A 13930-nucleotide genomic window follows, 5' to 3' on the forward strand; every position below is an offset into this window, starting at 1 on the left:
AACATTTATGATATAAACAGAATTTCTGACATAATTCATAAATGAACAAAATGTATATTTTATCAAAACCGTACTTGCAGATAATTTACTTCACTCAAAGACACAAAACTTACTTCAAATTAATGAAGATTTACATCTATAAACATCAAGGACAAACACTGTAAAAAATATTAATATATCAATGTTAATATTGTTAATATAACTGCACAATTTAAGTAAGTATTCTGAGGAGCAGTAACATTAAAAATCTAAATCCTATTAGGTTCTGATGTGCCTCAAATTGTCATTTACAGAATCTAAAATCAGTGTCAAGCCTCTGCTAAATTAACTTTTGGCAAAAAAAAAGTCACCTACGCTATGATTTTTATTTTTAGGAAGGTGACAATATGCTCATCAGATTTAGTTATCTGATGAAAAACAAAATCTGAACAGTACCTGGTAACATTGTTAAAATATAAAAGTGCAGTGACAACTGTTTTTAATCTTTAGTTTGATGAATCACAACAATAAAATAATCTGTAATCAAACTTCTCCACTTTCTTTTACTGAGCACTTCATCTCTCTATTCAATCATGTGACGTTCCTCTCAGACTCGGAGTCGTCTTTCCCAATGTTCAGGTTAGCCGACATGAAATCTGGAAGTAGCAGCAACCAAGAGCCAAACTTATTCCTGCAACCAATCTTCAGAGAAGCAGCTCCAGCAGAAACCCCTTAAATTATGTATTTGCATGTTTACTGAAAACCCATAAAAGTGAAGGGTTTTTTTTGTAGCTTTTGCTTTGTTGATGACAGCAGGAGCGCCAGCTGACCACACAGATGAAAAATAAGTGAGTTGAGAATAATTAAGAAATCAAACAAAGACAGCAGGAGCATTTTTCATTTTTACTTTCCACTGCCGGAGCCAAAAGTTTTGTCCCGTCTTTTGTCTTTTTCAGACTGCCTCTGGTGTTGTAACAATTTGTCTGTCTGGAGGACGCGGATCATCTGTATTCATTTCCCACTCTTTGTCTTCTCTCTCATTATCTTCAACCTCCCTGTCTTTTTAGCCTTTCGTCATAATTTCAAACACATTTCTTCGCACAGAGCTTTGTCTTAGCAGAAGAAACAGCATGGAAATGCTGCTGCAGCGCAGGCAGGGGAGCCGCTGCTCCAAAAATATATTCAAACTTTGATAAACTACAAGAGGGCTACTGCTGTAGAGCCAAACATCAGCCTCAAAAACAGAAAGGTTATAACTTTATCTGATGAAAACATCTAAACCTCTTAAGAAACTATATGTAAAACATACAGTATTCCCCAAAATCTATAGTTTATTTCCAAATTCTGGTTTTGTAAAAGCAAAGTCAACAGTGTCTTTCCACATTTTACCACATACAGTATGTGCAGTCATATGATTGCTCACATTTTAGTGTGTTCATGAATCGATCCTTTGCCACGGCACAATGCAGGTTAATGGAGCCCAGGCAGAAACAGCTAAAACAAACAAACACTGAGATGCTCCCAGATGGGAATCATTCAGGAAGCGAGGAAGTCAGAGGGAATTTCATGGTAATTTCCCATTCAGAATTATTTTCAATTGTGGATTTTGTTAACTTGCACAGAGGAAAAGGAAAACAACCCTGATATAGTCAGAGAACATTTATGCACTTGTTTGAGACCAAAGCAGCAATACTTCAGAAGACGTGCAGCTGTATCCGTGTATCTTGTGTAATCTGTTTCAGAGCAGAGTACGTTTCTAGAGTAAGTTAACGTAGTGACACAGAAACATAAGAAGTGAAAAAGGACTGAAAATAGTCTGGCCAGCTGATATTCGCTGCAACCTGCTGACACGCACCATCTGAGATATCAGGTCACAGATAAAATCAGTCAGTGTGATTCAAATTTTACAAAGAATTTTAGATTTCATAATCTAATTTCTGTTGACTAGGACAAATAAGAGGGGTATATGTGTGACATAAAAAAACTGTGATCGCATAATTAATAGTTAATTGGAACATATTAATTTTTACAACGCATTCTCTTTTTATAAGTCCTTTATTTGTCATCAGAGGGAACAATAATTAAGGACAACAACCTCCTCCACAATAAGAAAGCGAGACAGTCATCTTTAACTGTACCATGAAAGAGAACAAAAGGAGGATGGCCATTAATATGCAAATGTAAGCCCAAAACAAACTAGAGTTGAAAGGACAAGGAAGATAATGAGACTAATTTAGTCCCAAGAAGACGAGTTCCTGTTTGTTTTTGCATAAACTAAGCAGAACGGAGGCAGCTCCCTTACCTTACTAACTCTGTTACACACAGCCAGGTGATGTGCTGGTGTGTGATCTTGTTTTGCTCAGTGGCAAAGGTCAGCACACTCGCATTTACGTGACAGCCTGTGTTCACACCCGCGGGGTACATTCATAAATATCTATATGTGTGTGAGTGTGTGCAGAGCTAATGCAGACTGACATGAAGACTGACATAGATGCTGAGCTCTGCTGCATTGGGCCAAGCAGTCTAACCCAACATCAGGGATAAACTATAAATAGATCATCTGATCCACCCCACAACTCCCACCTCACCCCCAACAATCCGCTATCTTTCTTTTTCCTCTTGTTCTGTCTTTTCCATCAGCTTCATCTGCACTTTATTACCACATCTGGGAATAAAGTCTGCATTTGTTGACTGATTCTCTCAGTTCCTGACGTCTGTTCCTCTCTTCAACAATTCCCACCACAATCAGCCTGCTTCTGTCTCCTGCTTCTTCAAATTTCTGTTTTGTAGAAAGATGAAAGTCTAAAATGCGGGAATAACAAATAGGCCACAACAATCTTCCTCCTTCTCTTTAAAGATTATGAATGTGGGGTTAGACAAAAAAAAAATGGGGGGAGATAGGCTAGTTTAAGGGGGGGAGGCAGGGGGGAGCTGGAGTTATGTAAGTGAGGCTAATCCCCTCCCAACCCTGCATGGTTAATGAGACAGGATGACACTGGCCTCATTTCATCTGCTCATCCCTGCATCTGCCGCTGCTGTTTCTGCCCCTCAAAAACGCTCAGTCTGCACCTTAATCTTCCTGTTTGATCTTTGACAGCATACGAGCGCTATAGTTTAAATTCTGCACACCAGTAATTCCTGGTATGGTTGCAATAGGTGCAGCAGATGAGCCATTACATAAGACAAAGTTTAATTGCGAAATCTCAAATCTCCTATTCCTCATGTCAATGTTGGGTTTTTCAAAGCACCGCTGCACAACACGTGCCAACATGGAAATGAAGTAAGTGGGCAAAGTAATGTTTACTTTTTTAACAATCCGGTAATAAAAAGAAGCTTCACTTACACTGACTTTAAATATTTTATATAGTCTGGAATATTTTAAAACAACGGTTCAAAAACATTTTCAGGTTAGGCTTCTATACTTTTTCCAAGCCAAACCTCCCACTGTTCACCTTCCTTTTGAAACATTTGTCACGTTTGAATAATAAAAAAAACCCATTAATGGTAGATAATTTTACAGTGGTCAGAATTTAAGTGTGGACAGATAAACAGACAAATGGAAAGACTGGATGAACGGATGGAACGACTGGACAGATGGATGTTAGGAAGATTAAACATCAAATCTTCCCTTTGAGAAAACTCCAATTCTATAGTTTCCACAGTTGTTAATTCTGCTTAGGAACCCTGCTTAAAGTTGAAGCAGCAATAATAACTCATTAAATCGCTTAAATCCATTATTGCTAATTGAGTAAATAGAATTTTGCTGAAATGTGTAAAGTTTGGAGAAGGTGAAGACTTTAACATCTTACACCCAAATGATCACATCACCTGGGGTACAGATCCAACAAATTCATCCTTATTTCTTTTGGGTTACTGATTTATTGTATTATTATAGGCTTTACATAACTACCAATTTCAGCAGACATTTGTCTAGAGCAGGGGTGGGCAATCCTGGTCCTCGAGGGCCGGTGTCCTGCAGCTCTTAGATGACTCCCTGATTCAACACGCTTGAATCCAATAGCTGAATCACCTCCTAAATGTAGTCAAGATCTCCAGAGTCCTGCTAATGACCTCATTATTTGACTCAGGTGTGTTGAAGTAGAGATACAGCTAAAATTTGCAGGAGACCGGCCCTCGAGGCCTGGAGTTGCCCACCCCTGGTCTAGAGGATTTACCAGGATGTCAAAAATTGTTTTCTGTCCATTACTGATCAAAAATTACTGATCAAAATCTTTACTAAGATTGATTAACAGTATACTATAAATGTGGATGTTAAAAACTGAGGCTTGCTCCACTCTGGGGAATTTAGAGCAAGAAATCTGACCTTTATGAAGCCAGACATGTTAATCTGCGGAGATGTGTTTAATACTGGGCCAGAAATCAATGTGACAAGAATACCGCATCAGTTTGAAATGGAAATCTTGTTTTCAAGAATAGGGTGCAGAGACTGTGATCAATTGCAGGTAAATGATTCATGAAAAGGTTTTAATAAATTTACATGCAGCATTAATTAAACATGTCTCATGTTTTGAGGCTGAAAACCACGCTAATACGAGATACGCGATATTATATTATACGTATATATTATACGAGATAAATGTAGATACTTATTTGGAGAATGTATACTGCAGTAGAGGCTGAGAAAAACATCATCACACAACAGAAAACAAAATTAAATCTTTCTTCAAATCTTTATCTCACAGTACTCCGAATATTGACATGTTTCCGATTAAAATGACTCCGTCATTGTTTTTGGGAGATCTTTTTTGACAAAGGAAGCCGGTCCTATCTTTATTAAATCTGCCTCGATTTGAATTTTCCAGACTTCTGAGGAGGGACACAAATGCCTCCCCAACTGCAAAAACTGGAGATGCTCCAAACATACACATACTGAGGCTGATGTTAATCTCTGCTAACAATCTGTTACACTGTCATACATGTTTACAAACCCACAGTTGTTTGCTGTCACTTTAATGTGCAGTGTTTTGCTTTTAAAGCTTTAAGGAGCAAGAAAATATGCTGTGGAGCAACGCTGCTCTCTGTCCTACACAGTGTTCATAAGAGTTAAGTCTTATTCATGCCTTTGCTTAGCTGTTGACACTAGGAACCTTAGCATTTTTTCAAGTCAATCAAACATTTAGCAATAATTATTCCCTCCGTGTCGATATTGAACTGTGCATATGCTTGTAAAATCCAACGTGATTTCAGAGTTCTGGCGCGAGTCAGAAACAGAGGAGAGTAAAGCAGATCTTGGTTTTCTGTCACACATGCAACCACAGCAAACAATTACCTTTTAATCAACTGTTGGAAACATGTTAAGTTCTGAGAATTTAAATAAGGATACATAATTTACACAAAACCTCAACCAGACCAGCAGATCTGCTCTCGACAGTGAATGCACCACAGCTACCCAGCAGTTTGTGAAAACAACACTCTTCTGTGTGGAAGGTGTTACTGTCTATCGCAGCCTAAAGTGCAACCTGTTTTACAGCAACTACTTTCTCACACTCTGCTCCCGATGGAAATAATTATTGACTACTCTGGCAGAAAGGGAAGTAAATACTTTAAATCAGACTAAACTTTGTATTTTACTTTTGGTATTGGTATTTACTGATCACCACATTTTGTTGAATAAAGAGGCTCTGATTTGAAAAAAGCAAAACAAAAACTAAATAGCTGAAAAAACAAAAGTTATGAAAAAAAGCCCCCTGTGTCCAGCAAGGCCCTTCCTGGCACTCAGCAGATACCCCCCTCCCTCCTCCAGGTCAGACAGGACGCTCCACTAAACTTTGACCCATTTCTGTCTTCAGCAGTCTGGGCCCCAAGCAGGCAGGTGGGAGGGGGACGCCGACTCCCCAAAGACACCAAACTTCATGCTGATCAAAGCCGTTAACAATAGTGATAATAATAAATATCAAAGAAAGCTGGAGGAGGCTTGAAGCAGTGTGTGGATTAAAGACAGAAAGGCTGGACTCTTTGTTTCATATACTGCTTTTAATATTCAGCAGAGCACACACACACGTTCTGTATGTCTCAAACTGAGGACTTGATTTCACTTTCCTGCTGATGCACTGAATGCAAACTCTGTTCTTTTCTTTTGTTCCATCTGTCCTGTCGCTCATTTCCAGGAAATCTTATTCAGCAGAAGGATGCAGTTCTCTGGAACCAATTCTCAGCAGGACAATGCAGAGGAGACAAAAGCACACAACACCTTCAAGGCTGAGCTCCGTAAGTCTGAGCCGAGCTGAGCTGACAACAAGCAAAAGCATCACTTCATACAGTTAAAATCTGCCGAATGTTTTCATAAGCAGAACAAATTCCTGACCAGCTGGAAGATTCAGAAGACATGAGAACCAGTTCAGTCCAGGGAGTGATGGAGGAGGTGGTGGTGGTGGTGGTGGGGGGGGGGTGGTGGGGGGTAGGTTACTGAGATCTGGGACCGCATCCCAGAGGTTCCCAGAAGATTTCTGGGAATGTAGACAATCCAACATGTGTGAGGAGAAAAAAACGATTGCAGTCGCAGATGATGAGGCAAGACATCTGTCACCAATTAAGAAGGAGGGCTTGACCCCATGATTACACCAAAGAGATACAGTCTGCAGAGGCACACTGGGGTCAGGATGTAAACTCTTTCTCATGGTCAATGCTACCCAAGCCATCCCAGAAACACCCCTCCCCATTATACTCCCAACCCCTGCAAACCCACATGCACCACAGATCCTTTTATCTGGAGGCAACGCTACTACAGTTTACCCAAGCTTGTCAGCTGACACAGTAAGGGGAGCAGTGGGGGTGGAGGGGGGCTGCATGTTATATATTCTGCAGAGGGGTCAGCTGGCAGATGCATCCTCCAAGCTGGTTTCACTCTGATGAGCAAAAACACATTCAAAGAAGGATGCTGGCAAAAAGAGAGGAAATCCAACCTTCACATCAAACAAAAACCTAAACAACAGGGAGTGGGCATTTATTGTATTGCTTATCATTTATCATGATAAATTTCATGTCATGATAATATATTGATTTATTGTTGCCGCAATAAATTCAAATTAATAATGTCTAAAAATCCCTAAAACAGGTCCATATTATCAGGATTATTATTTTTTACTCTTTTACTCCATTATTTGTTCAATAAAGGTACAAAAGTAAATATTGATAAATTTGAAAATATGATTAAATGCACATACTGTGTGCATTTTAGTGATACAAATCTCACTTTTTTGCATGAGTGGTGTCCTAAAAAAGCATATTACATATGGGAATGTTTTTTGATTACAGTATTTGTGTTTCTGGGGCTATGAAAGTGGTGTTATGCAGTCACAGCCATACAGTGACCTAAAAAAAGAGTAATAAATAGTCCTTAATGTCACTTTCATCATTACCACAAAAGTAAAGTCCCATCCATCCATCCATTTTCTAGCAATCTTGTCCCTAGTCGGGTCCGGAGGGGTGCTGGTGCCTATCTCCAGCAAATGTTTCAGGCGAGAGGCGGGGTACCAATAGTAAAATCGTGATACAATTTTAAGTCCACCTCACCTGCCCCTAGTGTCAACCTTTCTCAATGTTTTAAAACTCTCCAGTTCAGATCCTCTGGGACTGGCTTTATAAAGAAAACTTGTATCTACAAATGTCTTTAAAAAAAAAACCACATGAAACTACTACTAATCCAAACCAGCAATAGCTAATTAGTTTTTAAATTGGATCAATAACTCATGTTTTGTTTCCCTCGCTGGGACAAATTAAGTTTCCAGTAGAGAAGAAAAACAACAGCCAACAACTTAATCAATTGTTCTCACTTTTGTGAAGGCGAAATGCATTCTTTGTTCTGCTACTGCTCACTATCTCTTCACTGAGTTCAAAATAAAAACAGTCTAGGCCAAATGTATAAAACCACTACCAATAAAAACATGTAATTCCTGCAGCTGCAGGACATCACCTCTCAAATCCTTCATGTGCCACCAGGCAATGAGCCTCAGTTCTGGACTTTACACTGGTGTCATCCATCAACTATGAGCGCATCTTGTGTGTGGTCTGCTGTTTCAGCACTGGCCTCTTTGGTTCCCATACATCAGCCTCCTGACAGAAGTGAAGTGACATCTTGTGACATATGAGGCCACTTTTTCTGTGCTGCTGAAAGAACCAGAGCGAAACGGAGAAAGAAAGCTAGCTGGATAAATGTGATGATAGTACTTACCACACAGAACAGATTATTATTACACTTTTTTGTTTAGCAAGTATAATATAATGAGGACTGCTCTCCAGAAATTAGGTGACAGTGCAAGTTACTAATATCTTACGGGTGTAGTGATTAAATACAGAACTGTTGAGCAAACAGAGTTTGATTGGCCTGCTAATGGATGTTTGGCACATTTGGCAGGCTTCAACACTCCTGGTTAATGTGATCTGAGGGAAAGCTCTGCCCACTGATATCCATTAAAACCCGACAAACTCTACTCTGCATTGATTCCTTCTCTTCTTACATATTGTAAGAGGGCTTTCATTCCCATCTCTGGTCAGCATGAAAACTATCAGACTGCAACAGCCATTCAATTGAACTCCAGTTTGCCTTAAAAAGCGAAAGCAAAAAGTCTGCAAAGCACGGTCTAAATGACAAGTATCAGGGACAAGCTGAAATCTAAACTCATTGCACCACAAAAATCTCTTATGACCCAATTTTGGTGAGCCGGGGTGAACAGAAGCATTGGTTTCTTGTTCTTAGCTGACATTGGTAAACACCAGTCTATTATATAATTTTTTACTTATGTCCCACTTTGCACTATTATTACAGTTCAATCAGAGATTTTATGCAAAACAGAGCGATAACAGCACTAATGCAGCCTAGACGGCAGAACTATTTGCAGACATTCCCCGTGTGTACTGTACTTGGGTGTTGTGTTCATTACTGATGATTTGTGCTCACCAGCATTGCAGCACAATTTAACAGGAATATGAAATTTTTTTAATTTGTAATCTCCAAATTGGTGCACGAACACAGAAATTGAAACATTCAGGTTTATTTTTGCTCCAATTTATGCAAACGATATCAAGTTATCTGCTGAACACCACGTACTGTTCCAAATAATCATACATGCCTGAAAGTTCAGAAGCGATATGCAGACTTGGACAGACCACAGCATCAGGGATTATCCTCCAGAAATGTACCAAGCTCTGTTGAGTTTTCTGCAGAAAAACATCTAAGCCTTCTCATACCAAGCATACCTAGCAAACACATTACAAACTGTTTAGAATGATCTCTTGCCACACAGCCTCCAATTTACGCATTCATACGTTTGTTTTCCTGCTTCGCTGGTATCCAGGTTTAATTAAGACAAGAAGGATCCTGCAGAAGTCCATTAGCAAAAGGTCTACAACTTGCTAACATAAAGACCTGAAGACCAAGAAGGCATGACATTACCTTGAGTCAGTATGTCTCTTAAAACTTCAGCAAAAAGTTCAGCAGTATGGAAATGTAACATTCCAGCAGATCACAGTTTTCTTCTGTTTGCAGATCTGACCTGACCTCTTTTACATTAATGTTTAAAATGCTTGCACACATTCATTACCAAAACAAATGCTGGTTTGTTGAAGCAGGACTGGCAGAGCAGCACTTAAAAATGAACTGCATTGTAGAAGAAGACCTGAGAACTCATTTCACTGTCAGCTTTGCAAGGCTATCTGTGCTTAGGCGCTCGCTGAGTGAACAATGACTTGGATAAGCAGACCTCTTTAGAAAGTTGAAGAAATATTTGAAGGACAGACTTTGAAAATTGCTGAAAACATTGTGAAAGCACTGAGTGCAAAGTCATTAGTGTTGCTGGTGTAGTGGAGAGACCTTTGAAAGCAGAAAAAGGAAAAGGTCACTGCAAGCCCAGGCGGAGCTAATTACAGTTCGACACACAAGGGCAATCTTTATGTTTATTTCGGTGTGTGTGTATGTGTGTCTAAATGACAACTTGTGTCTGCCCAACTGTACTCTTCATCATGTCTTATTTCAATAACCTGACATAAAACTTATGTAAATCTCAACGAAACACTCTTTGTTGGATCAATGACAAAAATTTGTATTGGTAAAACTATGCTATTTCCATATTTCATCACACACTGAATTAGAGATGCTAGATCTATTTTCTGGTCAGTGAATGTACCACACTAGAAGAACTTTCAGGTCACAGAAACAACAACTCTTTTCCATGTAGATACTAAGAGATGAGCACTCACAAGTCACCTTCTTCTGTGAAGTGTTTGATGCAGAGAAAGCACAGAAAACAATAAAGGTATTTAAAAGGAATATCATATCATATCCTAAGGCATCTCACAGCATTCATTTAGGCTGTGAGAGATCAAGAGAAAGTGAGACTTCAGCATAACAGGAGGGCTAAACAGAGAACAGGAAAGTCACTTGGTTTTATCCTTCTAAGTTTTCTTTTGTCTGTCATGAAGAAAAATGCTGGCAGCCTTTTGGAAATCTCAGAGTTAAGGTAAGGATCTACAATCTACACAAAATAAGAACATGAGTCGGCAAGAATATGAATTCTGCAAATATTTTGACTTTGTTTTCAAAATTTTTACTCCTGTTCCAAAGTCTGATTTTAGACTCTTTGACTCCTATTAAACAGAAATAGAATCCGTATTAGCAAGTCTGAACTTAAAAAAAATTAAATATTGAAAATTGGCCACAAACTTCTCATCAGCGCATTTCAGAATAGCAACATAATCTAGTAAGAAGTTAAATTACACTGTACAAAAAAGGAATCACTTCTTTGAAGGAACCAAAGCACCTATGGTGCTTCCCAACAGAAGATGTTTTATGTTCTTCCTCACCTGGGCCTAAAGCAAAGTTTCATAATGGCTTGAAGTAGTAGCCTGTTGCTTTAATGCATTTAATTAAAACCAAAAAACACAATCACCATGACTGCTGCTGTTGAAACAGTTGTGTATTCTTACACTCAAATAGATGAATAGACATTTTTTTAAGTGAGACTTTCAGGTGTGTCAGATGGCTGTCAGTTTATGTCACAGTCTAATGTGGGTTATGATGTCTGCTGTCTCATGAAGGATTTTACTCCATGTATTGCATAAGATTGCCTCTGAACAAGCAGATGTGCCTATGTGTGTGCGATTTTCAAATTAAATTATTTTATGGGCAAATTAGATCACAAAAGTTGTTCCGTGGATTCATTGTCACGTTTTGGCAAAACGTGCACCAGCTGTGACTGCATGCGTTTAGATTGCCAACTCGATGAAAGCATGTGCAAAGAGGAAGGAAGGTTTGTTTATTCATTGAGTTACAAGAAGGAAGAATAAAAACATGTTGTTAGTTTCAAGGTTTCATGATTTCCAGATCATTTTGAGCATGAATTTGATGATGTTCTTCCCAAGGCACCTCATATGTCACACCCCTCAGGGCTTCTGATTAAAATGATCTCTTAGCATCGTTGCTGCTACCTCCAATCCTAATGGCCAGAAAGCAACACCCCCTACCCGTTTTCTGTGCGCTAGGATGTCCTGTGGTGACAGGGCAGGATGATGTACGGTTTTGCTGTGAGCAGACGTGATGCTCTGGAGCTGTAAAACTACAGTCCTGGAAAAGATGGGAGCATAGATGCCTGCAGAGCATTTTTACAAACTTGCAGTACGCATGCATGCATGCATGGATTGCCTTTATGTGCAGTGACCCTAATGTTTGCATTCAGCTTAAAGCTGTGACAACACCACATCCAACACATTAATCATCTGCAAAAGGGGGAGTTCACTACATATGGAAAGAGAGATAGAGAGAGAGGGAGCAAGAGAGCCTGCTGTTCCTGCAGGAATTATTTATGACCCAATCAGAACCGGGCTGTTTCCAATTCAACTTAAAACCAATCCATAAATTTAAGGAGACATTGAAAGTATTGAACAGCTATGTCTTGTTCAACTTTTTCGTTCCATGACATGTAATTCCGTTTCCTTCTGTCCTTATTGTGCAACAAAAAGCAGCTGCAGATGTTAAGAGCAGGAAGTGGGATAACAACTTAAGTGTTTTCCAAATGCACTGTGTATCGGCGTGTGTGTGTGAGAGAAAGTGAGGGTGTGCACCAGTTGCAATAGGCATTCACTGAAACAACTGGGATGGTGATAACAGAGCAATACTTATTCTCTGCCTTCAACACACACACACCCGCACACAGTAGGACTCTTCAGGGCAAAGGAAGTGAGTTCAGTTCTGGAAAAACTTGGGGAAACTGGAAAACTGTATTTATTTTTACAGAGTGGATTGAGTCTCAGATTTATTAAATCAGACTACTGCCAATCACACAGTCACGCACACCTCCAAGTACCATTATCAACCTTTAAATGTCAGAACATACATTGTGCAAATATCAACAAACTCCACAAGTTCAGTGCTTATTTTGGTGCGATCCAAATGAGCGTTTCGTTAAATAATAAATCCGAGAGGGAAAAAAGCTGAAGGAAAACTCAACAAATTAACCTTCCTGCACGACCAAAAACACAAGAGCGCCTAAATCAGCGTGATACTCACCCGAGTCAAAATGTTCTTTACCAGCAGTCCGTACAGTGCTCCCTCCAACAGTAAATGTCCTCAGCCTGTGTCCGGTGGACAGAAACAACTTTTCTTCAAACAGCAACACGCTAAAAGCCGCCGACTGTCCTCTAGACTCGGTACTCGAGGTTCTGCTCCTCGTCACCAGAACCTATCCAGTCCTCGCGCAGCAGATCCGAACTAACTGAACGCCTCCTGGTCATTCGCAGCTCCGCTCTCACACCGAGTACGTTTGGTTCGGTCACCGTCAGAGCCCTGTCCGCTGCTCTGTTCTGGGAAGGCAGGCGGTGCTCTCCGAGAACCGACAGACTGCTGCTAGTCCACAAAGGTTTGACAGAGGAAGGAAGGGCAGGGGCTCAGAAAGAGGGGAGAGCTTTTTTTTTTTTTTTAGCTGCTCATGGTGGCATGTTTATCACTTATAAGCGTCAGAACTGAATGCTTCGTGGTTCCTTCCACTTCTCTGTGCTCTTAGGAATAGCAAAATATGTTTTCATAGCAACTTTCATTATAATCCAAATACAAATTAGATTAAGTTGGATTTGTTTGTTCTACACAACAGAGTCCACACTAGTCAAACTGAATTAGGGGGAGTTCCAAAGTTCTGGGTCCAGGGACCATATGGACACATAAATGTAATTTAGATAGTGGAGCCTTCCTAGTTGTATTAAAGCAACATTAATTTGACAAAAACATTTTTTTACCAAGTATAATATGAGACAGAAAACACTTCAAACCCAGTTTTCTTTTTATTCCTAATTGTCTCTTTTTATTCTCACTATCTACTGTCTAACCTTATGACCTCCTGTGACATCAGTAACTAGATGTTCAGCATGCTTCAAAAAATTCAATTTTGGAAAATTGCATGTGGAAATGCATAATTTCTTTTTCACTGCTATGACCCTACTTCAATTGTACACTTGCTGAAAAGGAAACACATTTCTGGCTATGTTCCTTAAATTTATTTGTATGTGTTTAGTTTATTTAAATGGATTTTTGTGACATTAATTAGGGATCTTTTTTTCAAATATGTAGAAGGAATACCCCCCAAACCACGGTCTAAATAATTTACAGCTAAAACTGAATACAATTGAAAAGTATTCATTGTCATTTAAGATTAAACCTGTAAAAGCCTTAAATCAGTTAGTCAGCTACTTCTTTGAACCTCTGCTCTGATCTGGTAATACACTTTAGAAACTCAATATAGGGTCCCTCTGTTCATCACTATACACCACCACCTGCCTGTTTCGTCAGTGAAAGATGATCTTCAGATACGCTTCGGAGAGCTAATTTGTGAGAAGAAAGTATGGCTCAGTTTTCATGAGGTCTTTATTTGGAAAAATCCCTGCAACAGCTGCCAAAGTTCGTCTGTACTAAAGGTGGGCAAGACTGAGTTGTCATTATTTCATTGTT

The 13930-nt window shown here is 39.4% G+C and overlaps 1 protein-coding gene across 1 annotated transcript in view; it reads right to left on the bottom strand.

Annotated features, from left to right (window-relative positions):
- LOC102232974 (leucine zipper putative tumor suppressor 2 homolog) overlaps window positions 1–12858 on the bottom strand; it is a 44630-nt gene extending 31772 nt beyond the window's left edge. Inside the window, exon 1 of the mRNA XM_023327601.1 lies at window positions 12500–12858. The gene's annotated coding sequence lies outside the window, so the exon portion shown is untranslated. The remainder of the gene's footprint in view (window positions 1–12499) is intronic.
- Between the last annotated feature and the right edge of the window lie 1072 nt (window positions 12859–13930).

This window comes from Xiphophorus maculatus, chromosome 22 (genome assembly GCF_002775205.1).
Source record: "Xiphophorus maculatus strain JP 163 A chromosome 22, X_maculatus-5.0-male, whole genome shotgun sequence".
NCBI lineage: Eukaryota > Metazoa > Chordata > Actinopteri > Cyprinodontiformes > Poeciliidae > Xiphophorus > Xiphophorus maculatus.